This window comes from Nothobranchius furzeri, chromosome 3 (assembly GCF_043380555.1).
Source record: "Nothobranchius furzeri strain GRZ-AD chromosome 3, NfurGRZ-RIMD1, whole genome shotgun sequence".
NCBI lineage: Eukaryota > Metazoa > Chordata > Actinopteri > Cyprinodontiformes > Nothobranchiidae > Nothobranchius > Nothobranchius furzeri.
This window is the reverse complement of record NC_091743.1, coordinates 4,248,726-4,270,188: the sequence shown is the minus strand read 5'-3', so window position 1 is coordinate 4,270,188 and position 21,463 is coordinate 4,248,726. Positions and strand designations below refer to the sequence as shown.

General features: G+C 34.2%; 1 protein-coding gene across 4 annotated transcripts in view; it reads left to right on the top strand.

Annotated features, from left to right (window-relative positions):
- Positions 1-21,463, top strand: part of LOC107373568 (calcium-dependent secretion activator 1) — a 603,181-nt gene that overhangs the window by 125,351 nt on the left and 456,367 nt on the right. The window lies entirely within an intron of this gene.

The following is a 21,463-nucleotide window of genomic DNA, read 5'->3' as shown; positions in this document are numbered from 1 at the left end:
ATCTTCCTAAATCTAGTTTATGAAGACACCAACATACATCTATCTTCCTACATCTAGTTTATGAAGACACCAACATACATATGTTTTCCTACATCTAGTTTATGAAGACAACAACATACATCTATCTTCCTACATCTAGTTTATGAAGACACCAACATACACATGTTTTCCTACATCTAGTTTATGAAGACACCAACATACATCTATCTTCCTACATCTAGTTTATGAAGACACCAACCTACATCTATCTTCCTACATCTAGTTTATGAAGACACCAACATACATCTATCTTCCTAAATCTAGTTTATAAAGACACCAACATACAGCTGTTTACCTACATCTAGTCTATGAAGACACCAACATACATATGTTTTCCTACATCTAGTTTATGAAGACACCAACATACATATGTTTTCCTACATCTAGTTTATGAAGACTTCAACATGCATATGTTTTCCTACATCTAGTTTATGAAGACACCAACATACATATGTTTTCCTACATCTAGTTTATGAAGACACCAACGTACATCTATCTTCCTACATCTAGTTTATGAAGACACCAACATACATCTATCTTCCTACATCTAGTTTATGAAGACACCAACATACATCTATCTTCCTACATCTAGTTTATGAAGACACCTACATACATCTATCTTCCTGCATCTAGTTTATGAAGACACCAACCTACATCTATCTTCCTACATCTAGTTTATGAAGACACCAACCTACATCTATCTTCCTACATCTAGTTTATGAAGACACCAACATACATCTATCTTCCTAAATCTAGTTTATGAAGACACCAACCTACATCTATCTTCCTACATCTAGTTTATGAAGACACCAACATACATCTATCTTCCTAAATCTAGTTTATGAAGACACTAACATACATCTATCTTCCTACATCTAGTTTATGAAGACACCAACATACATCTGTCTTCCTACATCTAGTTTATGAAGACACCTACATACATCCATCTTCCTACATCTAGTTTATGAAGACACCAACATACATCTATCTTCCTACATCTAGTTTATGAAGACACCAACATACATCTGTTTTCCTACATCTACCCTATGAAGACACCAACATACATATGTTTTCCTACATCTAGTTTATGAAGACACCAACATACATCTATCTTCCTAAATCTAGTTTATGAAGACACCAACATACATCTATCTTCCTACATCTAGTTTATGAAGACACCTACATACATCTGTCTTCCTACATCTAGTTTATGAAGACACCTACATACATCCATCTTCCTACATCTAGTTTATGAAGACACCTACATACATCTGTCTTCCTACATCTAGTTTATGAAGACACCTACATACATCCATCTTCCTACATCTAGTTTATGAAGACACCTACATACATCTGTCTTCCTACATCTAGTTTATGAAGACACCTACATACATCCATCTTCCTACATCTAGTTTATGAAGACACCAACATACATCTATCTTCCTACATCTAGTTTATGAAGACACCAACATACATCTATCTTCCTACATCTAGTTTATGAAGACACCTACATACATCTGTCTTCCTACATCTAGTTTATGAAGACACCAACATACATCTATCTTCCTACATCTAGTTTATGAAGACACCAACATACATCTGTCTTCCTACATCTAGTCTATGAAGACACCAACATACATATGTTTTCCTACATCTAGTTTATGAAGACACCAACATACATCTGTCTTCCTACATCTAGTTTATGAAGACACCTACATGCATATGTTTTCCTACATCTAGTCTATGAAGACACCAACATACATCTATCTTCCTACATCTAGTTTATGAAGACACCTACATACATCTATCTTCCTACATCTAGTTTATTAAGACACCAATATACATCTATCTTCCTACATCTAGTTTATGAAGACAACAACATACAGCTGTTTTCCTGCATCTAGTCTGAGAAGATACAAACATGCATCTGTCTTCTTACATCAACTCTGTGAAGACACCACCAAATAGCTGTTGTCCTTCATCTAGTTTATTAAGACACCAATATACATCTATCTTCCTACATCTAGTTTATGAAGACACCAACATACATCTATCTTCCTACATCTAGAAGACACCAACATACATCTGTCTTCCTACATCTAGTTTATGAAGACACAAACATACATCTATCTTCCTACATCTAGTTTATGAAGACACCAACGTACATCTATCTTCCTACATCTAGTTTATGAAGACACCAACATACATCTATCTTCCTACATCTAGTTTATGAAGACACCAACATACATATGTTTTCCTACATCTAGTTTATGATGACACCAACGTACATCTATCTTCCTACATCTAGTTTATGAAGACAACAACATACATCTATCTTCCTACATCTAGTTTATGAAGACGCCAACCTACATCTATCTTCCTACATCTAGTTTATGAAGACACCAACATACATCTATCTTCCTAAATCTAGTTTATGAAGACACCAACATACAGCTGTTTTCCTACATCTAGTCTATGAAGACACCAACATACATATGTTTTCCTACATCTAGTTTATGAAGACACCTACATACATCTATCTTCCTACATCTAGTTTATGAAGACACCAACATACATCTATCTTCCTACATCTAGTTTATGAAGACACCTATATACATCTATCTTCCTGCATCTAGTTTATGAAGACACCAACCTACATCTATCTTCCTACATCTAGTTTATGAAGACACCAACCTACATCTATCTTCCTACATCTAGTTTATGAAGACACCAACATACATCTATCTTCCTAAATCTAGTTTATGAAGACACCAACCTACATCTATCTTCCTACATCTAGTTTATGAAGACACCAACATACATCTATCTTCCTAAATCTAGTTTATGAAGACACCAACATACATCTATCTTCCTACATCTAGTTTATGAAGACACCAACATACATCTGTCTTCCTACATCTAGTTTATGAAGACACCTACATACATCCATCTTCCTACATCTAGTTTATGAAGACACCAACATACATCTATCTTCCTACATCTAGTTTATGAAGACACCAACATACATCTGTTTTCCTACATCTACCCTATGAAGACACCAACATACATATGTTTTCCTACATCTAGTTTATGAAGACACAAACATACATCTATCTTCCTAAATCTAGTTTATGAAGACACCAACATACAGCTGTTTTCCTACATCTAGTTTATGAAGACACCAACATACATCTATCTTCCTACATCTAGTTTATGAAGACACCAACATACATCTGTTTTCCTACATCTAGTTTATGAAGACACCAAGATACATCTATCTTCCTAAATCTAGTTTATGAAGACACCAACATACAGCTGTTTTCCTACATCTAGTTTATGAAGACACCAACATACATCTATCTTCCTACATCTAGTTTATGAAGACAACAACATACATATGTTTTCCTACATCTAGTTTATGAAGACACCAACATACATCTGTTTTCCTACATCTAGTTTATGAAGACACCAACCTACATCTATCTTCCTACATCTAGTTTATGAAGACAACAACATACATCTATCTTCCTAAATCTAGTTTATGAAGACACCAACCTACATCTATCTTCCTACATCTAGTTTATGAAGACACCAACATACAGCTGTTTTCTTACATCTACTCTATGAAGACACCAACATGCATCTATCTTCCTACATCTAGTTTATGAAGACACCAACCTACATCTATCTTCCTACATCTAGTTTATGAAGACACCAACATACATCTATCTTCCTAAATCTAGTTTATAAAGACACCAACATACAGCTGTTTTCCTACATCTAGTCTATGAAGACACCAACATACATATGTTTTCCTACATCTAGTTTATGAAGACACCAACATACATATGTTTTCCTACATCTAGTTTATGAAGACTTCAACATGCATATGTTTTCCTACATCTAGTTTATGAAGACACCAACATACATATGTTTTCCTACATCTAGTTTATGAAGACACCAACGTACATCTATCTTCCTACATCTAGTTTATGAAGACACCAACATACATCTATCTTCCTACATCTAGTTTATGAAGACACCAACGTACATCTATCTTCCTACATCTAGTTTATGAAGACAACAACATACATCTATCTTCCTACATCTAGTTTATGAAGACGCCAACCTACATCTATCTTCCTACATCTAGTTTATGAAGACACCAACATACATCTATCTTCCTAAATCTAGTTTATGAAGACACCAACATACAGCTGTTTTCCTACATCTAGTCTATGAAGACACCAACATACATATGTTTTCCTACATCTAGTTTATGAAGACACCTACATACATCTATCTTCCTACATCTAGTTTATGAAGACACCAACATACATCTATCTTCCTACATCTAGTTTATGAAGACACCTACATACATCTATCTTCCTGCATCTAGTTTATGAAGACACCAACCTACATCTATCTTCCTACATCTAGTTTATGAAGACACCAACCTACATCTATCTTCCTACATCTAGTTTATGAAGACACCAACATACATCTATCTTCCTAAATCTAGTTTATGAAGACACCAACCTACATCTATCTTCCTACATCTAGTTTATGAAGACACCAACATACATCTATCTTCCTAAATCTAGTTTATGAAGACACTAACATACATCTATCTTCCTACATCTAGTTTATGAAGACACCAACATACATCTGTCTTCCTACATCTAGTTTATGAAGACACCTACATACATCCATCTTCCTACATCTAGTTTATGAAGACACCAACATACATCTATCTTCCTACATCTAGTTTATGAAGACACCAACATACATCTGTTTTCCTACATCTACCCTATGAAGACACCAACATACATATGTTTTCCTACATCTAGTTTATGAAGACACCAACATACATCTATCTTCCTAAATCTAGTTTATGAAGACACCAACATACATCTATCTTCCTACATCTAGTTTATGAAGACACCTACATACATCTATCTTCCTACATCTAGTTTATGAAGACACCAACATACATCTGTTTTCCTACATCTAGTTTATGAAGACACCAAGATACATCTATCTTCCTACATCTAGTTTATGAAGACACCAACATACATCTATCTTCCTACATCTAGTTTATGAAGACACCAACATACATCTATCTTCCTACATCTAGTTTATGAAGACACCAACATACATCTGTTTTCCTACATCTAGTTTATGAAGACACCAAGATACATCTATCTTCCTAAATCTAGTTTATGAAGACACCAACATACAGCTGTTTTCCTACATCTAGTTTATGAAGACACCAACATACATCTATCTTCCTACATCTAGTTTATGAAGACACCAACATACATATGTTTTCCTACATCTAGTTTATGAAGACAACAACATACATCTATCTTTCTAAATCTAGTTTATGAAGACACCAACATACAGCTGTTTTCCTACATCTACTCTATGAAGACACCAACATACATATGTTTTCCTACATCTAGTTTATGAAGACAACAACATACATCTATCTTCCTACATCTAGTTTATGAAGACAACAACATACATCTATCTTCCTACATCTAGTTTATGAAGACACCAACATACATCTGTTTTCCTACATCTAGTTTATGAAGACACCAACCTACATCTATCTTCCTACATCTAGTTTATGAAGACACCAACATACATCTATCTTCCTAAATCTAGTTTATGAAGACACCAACATACATCTATCTTCCTACATCTAGTTTATGAAGACACCAACATACATATGTTTTCCTACATCTAGTTTATGAAGACAACAACATACATCTATCTTCCTACATCTAGTTTATGAAGACACCAACATACACATGTTTTCCTACATCTAGTTTATGAAGACACCAACCTACATCTATCTTCCTACATCTAGTTTATGAAGACACCAACATACATCTATCTTCCTAAATCTAGTTTATGAAGACACCAACATACATCTATCTTCCTACATCTAGTTTATGAAGACACCAACATACATATGTTTTCCTACATCTAGTTTATGAAAACAACAACATACATCTATCTTCCTACATCTAGTTTATGAAGACACCAACATACATATGTTTTCCTACATCTAGTTTATGAAGACAACAACATACATCTATCTTCCTACATCTAGTTTATGAAGACACCAACATACATATGTTTTCCTACATCTAGTTTATGAAGACAACAACATACATCTATCTTCCTACATCTAGTTTATGAAGACACCAACATACATATGTTTTCCTACATCTAGTTTAAGAAGACACCAACATACATCTATCTTCCTACATCTAGTTTATGAAGACACCTACATACATCTGTCTTCCTACATCTAGTTTATGAAGACACCAACATATATCTATCTTCCTACATCTAGTTTATGAAGACACCAACATACATCTATCTTCCTACATCTAGTCTAAGAAGACACCAACCTACATCTATCTTCCTACATCTAGTTTATGAAGACACCAACATACATCTGTCTTCCTACATCTAGTTTATGAAGACACCAACCTACATCTATCTTCCTACATCTAGTTTATGAAGACACCTACATACATATGTTTTCCTACATCTAGTCTAAGAAGACACCAACCTACATCTATCTTCCTACATCAACTCTGTGAAGACACCACCAAATAGCTGTTGTCCTTCATCTAGTTTATGAAGACACCAATATACATCTATCTTCCTATATCTAGTTTATGAAGACACCAACATACATCTATCTTCCTACATCTAGTTTATGAAGACACCAACATACATCTATCTTCCTACATCTAGTTTATGAAGACACCAACATACATCTGTCTTCCTACATCTAGTTTATGAAGACACCAACCTACATCTATCTTCCTACATCTAGTTTATGAAGACACCTACATACATATGTTTTCCTACATCTAGTCTAAGAAGACACCAACCTACATCTATCTTCCTACATCTAGTTTATGAAGACACCAACATACATCTGTCTTCCTACATCTAGTTTATGAAGACACCAACATACATCTGTCTTCCTACATCTAGTTTATGAAGACACCAACCTACATCTATCTTCCTACATCAACTCTGTGAAGACACCACCAAATAGCTGTTTTCCTACATCTAGTTTATGAAGACACCAACATACATCTATCTTCCTACATCTAGTTTATGAAGACACCAACATACATCTATCTTCCTACATCTAGTTTATGAAGACACCTACATACATCTGTCTTCCTACATCTAGTTTATGAAGACACCAACATACATCTATCTTCCTACATCTAGTTTATGAAGACACCAACATACATCTGTCTTCCTACATCTAGTCTATGAAGACACCAACATACATATGTTTTCCTACATCTAGTTTATGAAGACACCAACATACATCTGTCTTCCTACATCTAGTTTATGAAGACACCTACATGCATATGTTTTCCTACATCTAGTCTATGAAGACACCAACATACATCTATCTTCCTACATCTAGTTTATGAAGACACCTACATACATCTATCTTCCTACATCTAGTTTATTAAGACACCAATATACATCTATCTTCCTACATCTAGTTTATGAAGACAACAACATACAGCTGTTTTCCTGCATCTAGTCTGAGAAGATACAAACATGCATCTGTCTTCTTACATCAACTCTGTGAAGACACCACCAAATAGCTGTTGTCCTTCATCTAGTTTATTAAGACACCAATATACATCTATCTTCCTACATCTAGTTTATGAAGACACCAACATACATCTATCTTCCTACATCTAGAAGACACCAACATACATCTGTCTTCCTACATCTAGTTTATGAAGACACAAACATACATCTATCTTCCTACATCTAGTTTATGAAGACACCAACATACATATGTTTTCCTACATCTAGTTTATGAAGACAACAACATACATCTATCTTTCTAAATCTAGTTTATGAAGACACCAACATACAGCTGTTTTCCTACATCTACTCTATGAAGACACCAACATACATATGTTTTCCTACATCTAGTTTATGAAGACAACAACATACATCTATCTTCCTACATCTAGTTTATGAAGACAACAACATACATCTATCTTCCTACATCTAGTTTATGAAGACACCAACATACATCTGTTTTCCTACATCTAGTTTATGAAGACACCAACCTACATCTATCTTCCTACATCTAGTTTATGAAGACACCAACATACATCTATCTTCCTAAATCTAGTTTATGAAGACACCAACATACATCTATCTTCCTACATCTAGTTTATGAAGACACCAACATACATATGTTTTCCTACATCTAGTTTATGAAGACAACAACATACATCTATCTTCCTACATCTAGTTTATGAAGACACCAACATACACATGTTTTCCTACATCTAGTTTATGAAGACACCAACCTACATCTATCTTCCTACATCTAGTTTATGAAGACACCAACATACATCTATCTTCCTAAATCTAGTTTATGAAGACACCAACATACATCTATCTTCCTACATCTAGTTTATGAAGACACCAACATACATATGTTTTCCTACATCTAGTTTATGAAAACAACAACATACATCTATCTTCCTACATCTAGTTTATGAAGACACCAACATACATATGTTTTCCTACATCTAGTTTATGAAGACAACAACATACATCTATCTTCCTACATCTAGTTTATGAAGACACCAACATACATATGTTTTCCTACATCTAGTTTATGAAGACAACAACATACATCTATCTTCCTACATCTAGTTTATGAAGACACCAACATACATATGTTTTCCTACATCTAGTTTAAGAAGACACCAACATACATCTATCTTCCTACATCTAGTTTATGAAGACACCTACATACATCTGTCTTCCTACATCTAGTTTATGAAGACACCAACATATATCTATCTTCCTACATCTAGTTTATGAAGACACCAACATACATCTATCTTCCTACATCTAGTCTAAGAAGACACCAACCTACATCTATCTTCCTACATCTAGTTTATGAAGACACCAACATACATCTGTCTTCCTACATCTAGTTTATGAAGACACCAACCTACATCTATCTTCCTACATCTAGTTTATGAAGACACCTACATACATATGTTTTCCTACATCTAGTCTAAGAAGACACCAACCTACATCTATCTTCCTACATCAACTCTGTGAAGACACCACCAAATAGCTGTTGTCCTTCATCTAGTTTATGAAGACACCAATATACATCTATCTTCCTATATCTAGTTTATGAAGACACCAACATACATCTATCTTCCTACATCTAGTTTATGAAGACACCAACATACATCTATCTTCCTACATCTAGTTTATGAAGACACCAACATACATCTGTCTTCCTACATCTAGTTTATGAAGACACCAACCTACATCTATCTTCCTACATCTAGTTTATGAAGACACCTACATACATATGTTTTCCTACATCTAGTCTAAGAAGACACCAACCTACATCTATCTTCCTACATCTAGTTTATGAAGACACCAACATACATCTGTCTTCCTACATCTAGTTTATGAAGACACCAACATACATCTGTCTTCCTACATCTAGTTTATGAAGACACCAACCTACATCTATCTTCCTACATCAACTCTGTGAAGACACCACCAAATAGCTGTTTTCCTACATCTAGTTTATGAAGACACCAACATACATCTATCTTCCTACATCTAGTTTATGAAGACACCAACATACATCTATCTTCCTACATCTAGTTTATGAAGACACCTACATACATCTGTCTTCCTACATCTAGTTTATGAAGACACCAACATACATCTATCTTCCTACATCTAGTTTATGAAGACACCAACATACATCTGTCTTCCTACATCTAGTCTATGAAGACACCAACATACATATGTTTTCCTACATCTAGTTTATGAAGACACCAACATACATCTGTCTTCCTACATCTAGTTTATGAAGACACCTACATGCATATGTTTTCCTACATCTAGTCTATGAAGACACCAACATACATCTATCTTCCTACATCTAGTTTATGAAGACACCTACATACATCTATCTTCCTACATCTAGTTTATTAAGACACCAATATACATCTATCTTCCTACATCTAGTTTATGAAGACAACAACATACAGCTGTTTTCCTGCATCTAGTCTGAGAAGATACAAACATGCATCTGTCTTCTTACATCAACTCTGTGAAGACACCACCAAATAGCTGTTGTCCTTCATCTAGTTTATTAAGACACCAATATACATCTATCTTCCTACATCTAGTTTATGAAGACACCAACATACATCTATCTTCCTACATCTAGAAGACACCAACATACATCTGTCTTCCTACATCTAGTTTATGAAGACACAAACATACATCTATCTTCCTACATCTAGTTTATGAAGACACCAACGTACATCTATCTTCCTACATCTAGTTTATGAAGACACCAACATACATCTATCTTCCTACATCTAGTTTATGAAGACACCAACATACATATGTTTTCCTACATCTAGTTTATGATGACACCAACGTACATCTATCTTCCTACATCTAGTTTATGAAGACAACAACATACATCTATCTTCCTACATCTAGTTTATGAAGACGCCAACCTACATCTATCTTCCTACATCTAGTTTATGAAGACACCAACATACATCTATCTTCCTAAATCTAGTTTATGAAGACACCAACATACAGCTGTTTTCCTACATCTAGTCTATGAAGACACCAACATACATATGTTTTCCTACATCTAGTTTATGAAGACACCTACATACATCTATCTTCCTACATCTAGTTTATGAAGACACCAACATACATCTATCTTCCTACATCTAGTTTATGAAGACACCTATATACATCTATCCTCCTGCATCTAGTTTATGAAGACACCAACCTACATCTATCTTCCTACATCTAGTTTATGAAGACACCAACCTACATCTATCTTCCCACATCTAGTTTATGAAGACACCAACATACATCTATCTTCCTAAATCTAGTTTATGAAGACACCAACCTACATCTATCTTCCTACATCTAGTTTATGAAGACACCAACATACATCTATCTTCCTAAATCTAGTTTATGAAGACACCAACATACATCTATCTTCCTACATCTAGTTTATGAAGACACCAACATACATCTGTCTTCCTACATCTAGTTTATGAAGACACCTACATACATCCATCTTCCTACATCTAGTTTATGAAGACACCAACATACATCTATCTTCCTACATCTAGTTTATGAAGACACCAACATACATCTGTTTTCCTACATCTACCCTATGAAGACACCAACATACATATGTTTTCCTACATCTAGTTTATGAAGACACCAACATACATCTATCTTCCTAAATCTAGTTTATGAAGACACCAACATACAGCTGTTTTCCTACATCTAGTTTATGAAGACACCAACATACATCTATCTTCCTACATCTAGTTTATGAAGACACCAACATACATCTGTTTTCCTACATCTAGTTTATGAAGACACCAAGATACATCTATCTTCCTAAATCTAGTTTATGAAGACACCAACATACAGCTGTTTTCCTACATCTAGTTTATGAAGACACCAACATACATCTATCTTCCTACATCTAGTTTATGAAGACACCAACATACATCTATCTTTCTAAATCTAGTTTATGAAGACACCAACATACAGCTGTTTCCCTACATCTACTCTATGAAGACACCAACATACATATGTTTTCCTACATCTAGTTTATGAAGACAACAACATACATCTATCTTCCTACATCTAGTTTATGAAGACAACAACATACATCTATCTTCCTACATCTAGTTTATGAAGACACCTACATACACATGTTTTCCTACATCTAGTTTATGAAGACACCAACCTACATCTATCTTCCTACATCTAGTTTATGAAGACACCAACATACATCTATCTTCCTAAATCTAGTTTATGAAGACACCAACATACATCTATCTTCCTACATCTAGTTTATGAAGACACCAACATACATATGTTTTCCTACATCTAGTTTATGAAGACAACAACATACATCTATCTTCCTACATCTAGTTTATGAAGACACCAACATACATATGTTTTCCTACATCTAGTTTATGAAGACAACAACATACATCTATCTTCCTACATCTAGTTTATGAAGACACCAACATACATATGTTTTCCTACATCTAGTTTATGAAGACAACAACATACATCTATCTTCCTACATCTAGTTTATGAAGACACCAACATACATATGTTTTCCTACATCTAGTTTATGAAGACAACAACATACATCTATCTTTCTAAATCTAGTTTATGAAGACACCAACATACATATGTTTTCCTACATCTAGTTTATGAAGACAACAACATACATCTATCTTCCTACATCTAGTTTATGAAGACAACAACATACATCTATCTTCCTACATCTAGTTTATGAAGACACCTACATACACATGTTTTCCTACATCTAGTTTATGAAGACACCAACCTACATCTATCTTCCTACATCTAGTTTATGAAGACACCAACATACATCTATCTTCCTAAATCTAGTTTATGAAGACACCAACATACATCTATCTTCCTACATCTAGTTTATGAAGACACCAACATACATATGTTTTCCTACATCTAGTTTATGAAGACAACAACATACATCTATCTTCCTACATCTAGTTTATGAAGACACCAACATACATATGTTTTCCTACATCTAGTTTATGAAGACAACAACATACATCTATCTTCCTACATCTAGTTTATGAAGACACCAACATACATATGTTTTCCTACATCTAGTTTATGAAGACAACAACATACATCTATCTTCCTACATCTAGTTTATGAAGACACCAACATACATATGTTTTCCTACATCTAGTTTATGAAGACAACAACATACATCTATCTTCCTACATCTAGTTTATGAAGACACCAACGTACATCTATCTTCCTACATCTAGTTTATGAAGACACCAACATACATCTATCTTCCTACATCTAGTTTATGAAGACACCAACATACATATGTTTTCCTACATCTAGTTTATGATGACACCAACGTACATCTATCTTCCTACATCTAGTTTATGAAGACAACAACATACATCTATCTTCCTACATCTAGTTTATGAAGACGCCAACCTACATCTATCTTCCTACATCTAGTTTATGAAGACACCAACATACATCTATCTTCCTAAATCTAGTTTATGAAGACACCAACATACAGCTGTTTTCCTACATCTAGTCTATGAAGACACCAACATACATATGTTTTCCTACATCTAGTTTATGAAGACACCTACATACATCTATCTTCCTACATCTAGTTTATGAAGACACCAACATACATCTATCTTCCTACATCTAGTTTATGAAGACACCTATATACATCTATCTTCCTGCATCTAGTTTATGAAGACACCAACCTACATCTATCTTCCTACATCTAGTTTATGAAGACACCAACCTACATCTATCTTCCTACATCTAGTTTATGAAGACACCAACATACATCTATCTTCCTAAATCTAGTTTATGAAGACACCAACCTACATCTATCTTCCTACATCTAGTTTATGAAGACACCAACATACATCTATCTTCCTAAATCTAGTTTATGAAGACACCAACATACATCTATCTTCCTACATCTAGTTTATGAAGACACCAACATACATCTGTCTTCCTACATCTAGTTTATGAAGACACCTACATACATCCATCTTCCTACATCTAGTTTATGAAGACACCAACATACATCTATCTTCCTACATCTAGTTTATGAAGACACCAACATACATCTGTTTTCCTACATCTACCCTATGAAGACACCAACATACATATGTTTTCCTACATCTAGTTTATGAAGACACCAACATACATCTATCTTCCTAAATCTAGTTTATGAAGACACCAACATACAGCTGTTTTCCTACATCTAGTTTATGAAGACACCAACATACATCTATCTTCCTACATCTAGTTTATGAAGACACCAACATACATCTGTTTTCCTACATCTAGTTTATGAAGACACCAAGATACATCTATCTTCCTAAATCTAGTTTATGAAGACACCAACATACAGCTGTTTTCCTACATCTAGTTTATGAAGACACCAACATACATCTATCTTCCTACATCTAGTTTATGAAGACACCAACATACATATGTTTTCCTACATCTAGTTTATGAAGACACCAACATACATCTATCTTTCTAAATCTAGTTTATGAAGACACCTACATACATATGTTTTCCTACATCTAGTTTATGAAGACAACAACATACATCTATCTTCCTACATCTAGTTTATGAAGACAACAACATACATCTATCTTCCTACATCTAGTTTATGAAGACACCTACATACACATGTTTTCCTACATCTACTCTATGAAGACACCAACATACATATGTTTTCCTACATCTAGTTTATGAAGACAACAACATACATCTATCTTCCTACATCTAGTTTATGAAGACAACAACATACATCTATCTTCCTACATCTAGTTTATGAAGACACCTACATACACATGTTTTCCTACATCTAGTTTATGAAGACACCAACCTACATCTATCTTCCTACATCTAGTTTATGAAGACACCAACATACATCTATCTTCCTAAATCTAGTTTATGAAGACACCAACATACATCTATCTTCCTACATCTAGTTTATGAAGACACCAACATACATATGTTTTCCTACATCTAGTTTATGAAGACAACAACATACATCTATCTTCCTACATCTAGTTTATGAAGACACCAACATACATATGTTTTCCTACATCTAGTTTATGAAGACAACAACATACATCTATCTTCCTACATCTAGTTTATGAAGACACCAACATACATATGTTTTCCTACATCTAGTTTATGAAGACAACAACATACATCTATCTTCCTACATCTAGTTTATGAAGACACCAACATACATATGTTTTCCTACATCTAGTTTATGAAGACAACAACATACATCTATCTTTCTAAATCTAGTTTATGAAGACACCAACATACATATGTTTTCCTACATCTAGTTTATGAAGACAACAACATACATCTATCTTCCTACATCTAGTTTATGAAGACAACAACATACATCTATCTTCCTACATCTAGTTTATGAAGACACCTACATACACATGTTTTCCTACATCTAGTTTATGAAGACACCAACCTACATCTATCTTCCTACATCTAGTTTATGAAGACACCAACATACATCTATCTTCCTAAATCTAGTTTATGAAGACACCAACATACATCTATCTTCCTACATCTAGTTTATGAAGACACCAACATACATATGTTTTCCTACATCTAGTTTATGAAGACAACAACATACATCTATCTTCCTACATCTAGTTTATGAAGACACCAACATACATATGTTTTCCTACATCTAGTTTATGAAGACAACAACATACATCTATCTTCCTACATCTAGTTTATGAAGACACCAACATACATATGTTTTCCTACATCTAGTTTATGAAGACAACAACATACATCTATCTTCCTACATCTAGTTTATGAAGACACCAACATACATATGTTTTCCTACATCTAGTTTATGAAGACAACAACATACATCTATCTTCCTACATCTAGTTTATGAAGACACCAACATACATTATTTTTCCTACATCTAGTTTATGAAGACAACAACATACATCTATCTTCCTACATCTAGTTTATGAAGACAACAACATACATCTATCTTCCTACATCTAGTTTATGAAGACACCAACATACATCTATCTTCCTACATCTAGTTTATGAAGACAACAACATACATCTATCTTCCTACATCTAGTTTATGAAGACAACAACATACATCTATCTTCCTACATCTAGTTTATGAAGACACCAACATACATCTATCTTCCTACATCTAGTTTATGAAGACACCTACATACATCTGTTTTCCTACATCTAGTCTATGAAGACTCCAACATACATCTATCTTCCTACATCTAGTTTATGAAGACACCAACATACATATGTTTTCCTACATCTAGTTTATGAAGACAACAACATACATCTATCTTCCTACATCTAGTTTATGAAGACACCAACATACATCTGTCTTCCTACATCTAGTTTATGAAGACACCAACCTACATCTATCTTCCTACATCTAGTTTATGAAGACACCAACATACATCTGTTTTCCTACATCTAGTTTATGAAGACACCAATATACATCTATCTTCCTATATCTAGTTTATGAAGACACCAACATACATCTGTTTTCCTACATCTAGTTTATGAAGACACCAATATACATCTTTCTTCCTACATCTAGTTTATGAAGACACCTACATACATCTGTTTTCCTACATCTAGTTTATGAAGACACCAACATACATCTGTTTTCCTACATCTAGTCTATGAAGACACCAACATACATCTGTCTTCCTACATCTAGTTTATGAAGACACCTACATACATCTATCTTCCTACATCTAGTTTATGAAGACACCAACATACATCTATCTTCCTACATCTAGTTTATGAAGACACCAACATACATCTATCTTCCTACATCTAGTTTATGAAGACACCAACATACATCTATCTTCCTACATCTAGTTTATGAAGACACCTACATACATATGTTTTCCTGCATCTAGTTTATGAAGACACCAACATACATCTATCTTCCTACATCTAGTTTATGAAGACACCAACATACATCTATCTTCCTACATCTAGTTTATGAAGACACCAACATACATCTATCTTCCTACATCTAGTCTATGAAGACACCTACATACATCTATCTTCCTACATCTAGTTTATGAAGACACCTACATACATCTGTTTTCCTACATCTAGTTTATGAAGACACCAACATACATCTATCTTCCTAAATCTAGTTTATGAAGACACCAACATACATCTTTCTTCCTACATCTAGTTTATGAAGACACCTACATACATCTATCTTCCTACATCTAGTTTATGAAGACACCTACATACATATGTTTTCCTACATCTAGTTTATGAAGACACCAACATACATCTATCTTCCTACATCTAGTTTATGAAGACACCAACATACATCTATCTTCCTACATCTAGGTTATGAAGACACCTACATACATCTGTCTTCCTACATCTAGTTTATGAAGACACCAACATACATCTATCTTCCTACATCTAGTTTATGAAGACACCTACATACATATGTTTTCCTACATCTAGTTTATGAAGACACCAACATACATCTATCTTCCTACATCTAGTTTATGAAGACACCAATATACATCTATCTTCCTACATCAACTCTGTGAAGACACCACCAAATAGCTGTTGTCCTTCATCTAGTTTATGAAGACACAAACATACATCTATCTTCCTACATCTAGTTTATGAAGACACCAATATACATCTATCTTCCTACATCAACTCTTTGAAGACACCATCAAATAGCTGTTATCCTTCATCTAGTTTATGAAGACACAAACATACATCTATCTTCCTACATCTAGTTTATGAAGACACCAACATACATCTGTCTTCCTACATCTAGTTTATGCAGACACCAACATACATCTATCTTCCTACATCTAGTTTATGAAGACACCAACATACATATGTTTTCCTACATCTAGTTTATGAAGACACCTACATACATATGTTTTCCTACATCTAGTTAATGAAGACACCAACATACATCTATCTTCCTACATCTAGTTTATGAAGACACCAACATACATCTATCTTCCTACATCTAGTTTATGAAGACACCAACATACATCTATCTTCCTACATCTAGTTTATGAAGACACCAACATACATCTATCTTCCTACATCTAGTCTATGAAGACACCAACATACATCTGTCTTCCTACATCTAGTTTATGAAGACACCTACATACATCTATCTTCCTACATCTAGTTTATGAAGACACCAACATACATCTATCTTCCTACATCTAGTTTATGAAGACACCAACATACATCTATCTTCCTACATCTAGTTTATGAAGACACCAACATACATCTATCTTCCTACATCTAGTTTATGCAGACACCAACATACATCTATCTTCCTACATCTAGTTTATGAAGACACCAACATACATATGTTTTCCTACATCTAGTTTATGAAGACACCTACATACATATGTTTTCCTACATCTAGTTAATGAAGACACCAACATACATCTATCTTCCTACATCTAGTTTATGAAGACACCAACATACATCTATCTTCCTACATCTAGTTTATGAAGACACCAACATACATCTATCTTCCTACATCTAGTTTATGAAGACACCAACATACATCTATCTTCCTACATCTAGTCTATGAAGACACCAACATACATCTGTCTTCCTACATCTAGTTTATGAAGACACCTACATACATCTATCTTCCTACATCTAGTTTATGAAGACACCAACATACATCTATCTTCCTACATCTAGTTTATGAAGACACCTACATACATATGTTTTCCTACATCTAGTTTATGAAGACACCAACATACATCTATCTTCCTACATCTAGTTTATGAAGACACCAACATACATCTATCTTCCTACATCAACTCAGTGAATACACCACCAAATAGCTGTTGTCCTTCATCTAGTTTATGAAGACACCAACATACATCTGTCTTCCTACATCTAGTTTATGAAGACACCAACATATATCTATCTTCCTACATCTAGTTTATGAAGACACCAACATACATCTATCTTCCTACATCTAGTCTAAGAAGACACCAACCTACATCTATCTTCCTACATCTAGTTTATGAAGACACCAACATACATCTGTCTTCCTACATCTAGTTTATGAAGACACCAACCTACATCTATCTTCCTACATCTAGTTTATGAAGACACCTACATACATATGTTTTCCTACATCTAGTCTAAGAAGACACCAACCTACATCTATCTTCCTACATCAACTCTGTGAAGACACCACCAAATAGCTGTTGTCCTTCATGTAGTTTATGAAGACACCAATATACATCTATCTTCCTATATCTAGTTTATGAAGATACCAACATACATCTATCTTCCTACATCTAGTTTATGAAGACACAAACATACATCTATCTTCCTACATCTAGTTTATGAAGACACCAACATACATCTGTCTTCCTACATCTAGTTTATGAAGACACCAACCTACATCTATCTTCCTACATCTAGTTTATGAAGACACCTACATACATATGTTTTCCTACATCTAGTCTAAGAAGACACCAACCTACATCTATCTTCCTACATCTAGTTTATGAAGACACCAACATACATCTGTTTTCCTACATCTAGTTTATGAAGACACCAACCTACATCTATCTTCCTACATCTAGTTTATGAAGACACCAACATACATCTATCTTCCTACATCTAGTTTATGAAGACACCAACCTACATCTATCTTCCTACATCTAGTTTATGAAGACACCAACATACATCTGTTTTCCTACATCTAGTTTATGAAGACACCAATATACATCTATCTTCCTATATCTAGTTTATGAAGACACCAACATACATCTATCTTCCTACATCTAGTTTATGAAGACACCAACATACATCTGTCTTCCTACATCTAGTTTATGAAGACACCAACCTACATCTATCTTCCTACATCAACTCTGTGAAGACACCACCAAATAGCTGTTTTCCTACATCTAGTTTATGAAGACACCAACATACATCTATCTTCCTACATCTAGTTTATGAAGACACCAACATACATCTATCTTCCTACATCTAGTTTATGAAGACACCTACATACATCTATCTTCCTACATCTAGTTTATGAAGACACCAACATACATCTTTCTTCCTACATCTAGTTTATGAAGACACCTACATACATCTGTTTTCCTACATCTAGTTTATGAAGACACCAACATACATCTATCTTCCTACATCTAGTTTATGAAGACACCAACATACATCTGTCTTCCTACATCTAGTCTATGAAGACACCTACATACATCTGTTTTCCTACATCTAGTTTATGAAGACACCAACATACATCTATCTTCCTAAATCTAGTTTATGAAGACACCTACATACATCTATCTTCCTACATCTAGTTTATGAAGACACCAACATACATCTGTCTTCCTAAATCTAGTTTATGAAGACACCAACATACATCTATCTTCCTACATCTAGTTTATGAAGACACCTACATACATATGTTTTCCTACATCTAGTTTATGAAGACACCAACATACATCTATCTTCCTACATCTAGTCTAAGAAGACACCAACCTACATCTATCTTCCTACATCAACTCTGTGAAGACACCACCAAATAGCTGTTGTCCTTCATCTAGTTTATGAAGACACAAACATACATCTATCTTCCTACATCTAGTTTATGAAGACACCAACATACATCTATCTTCCTACATCTAGTTTATGAAGACACCAATATACATCTATCTTCCTACATCAACTCTGTGAAGACACCACCAAATAGCTGTTGTCCTTCATCTAGTTTATGAAGACACCAATATACATCTATCTTCCTACATCTAGTTTATGAAGACACCAACATACATCTATCTTCCTACATCTAGTTTATGAAGACACCTACATACATATGTTTTCCTACATCTAGTTTATGAAGACACCAACATACATCTATCTTCCTACATCTAGTTTATGAAGACACCAACATACATCTATCTTCCTACATCTAGTTTATGAAGACACCTACATACATATGTTTTCCTACATCTAGTTTATGAAGACACCAACATACATCTATCTTCCTACATCTAGTTTATGAAGACACCAACATACATCTATCTTCCTACATCTAGTTTATGAAGACACCTACATACATATGTTTTCCTACATCTAGTTTATGAAGACACCAACATACATCTATCTTCCTACATCTAGTTTATGAAGACACCTACATACATATGTTTTCCTACATCTAGTTTATGAAGACACCAACATACATCTATCTTCCTACATCTAGTTTATGAAGACACCTACATACATATGTTTTCCTACATCTAGTTTATGAAGACACCAACATACATCTATCTTCCTACATCTAGTTTATGAAGACACCAACATACATCTATCTTCCTACATCAACTCTGTGAAGACACCACCAAATAGCTGTTGTCCTTCATCTAGTTTATGAAGACACCAATATACATCTATCTTCCTACATCTAGTTTATGAAGACACCAATATACATCTATCTTCCTACATCTAGTTTATGAAGACACCAACATACATCTATCTTCCTACATCTAGTTTATGAAGACACCAACATACATCTGTCTTCCTACATCTAGTTTATGAAGACACCTACATACATCCATCTTCCTACATCTAGTTTATGAAGACACCAACATACATCTATCTTCCTACATCTAGTTTATGAAGACACCAACATACA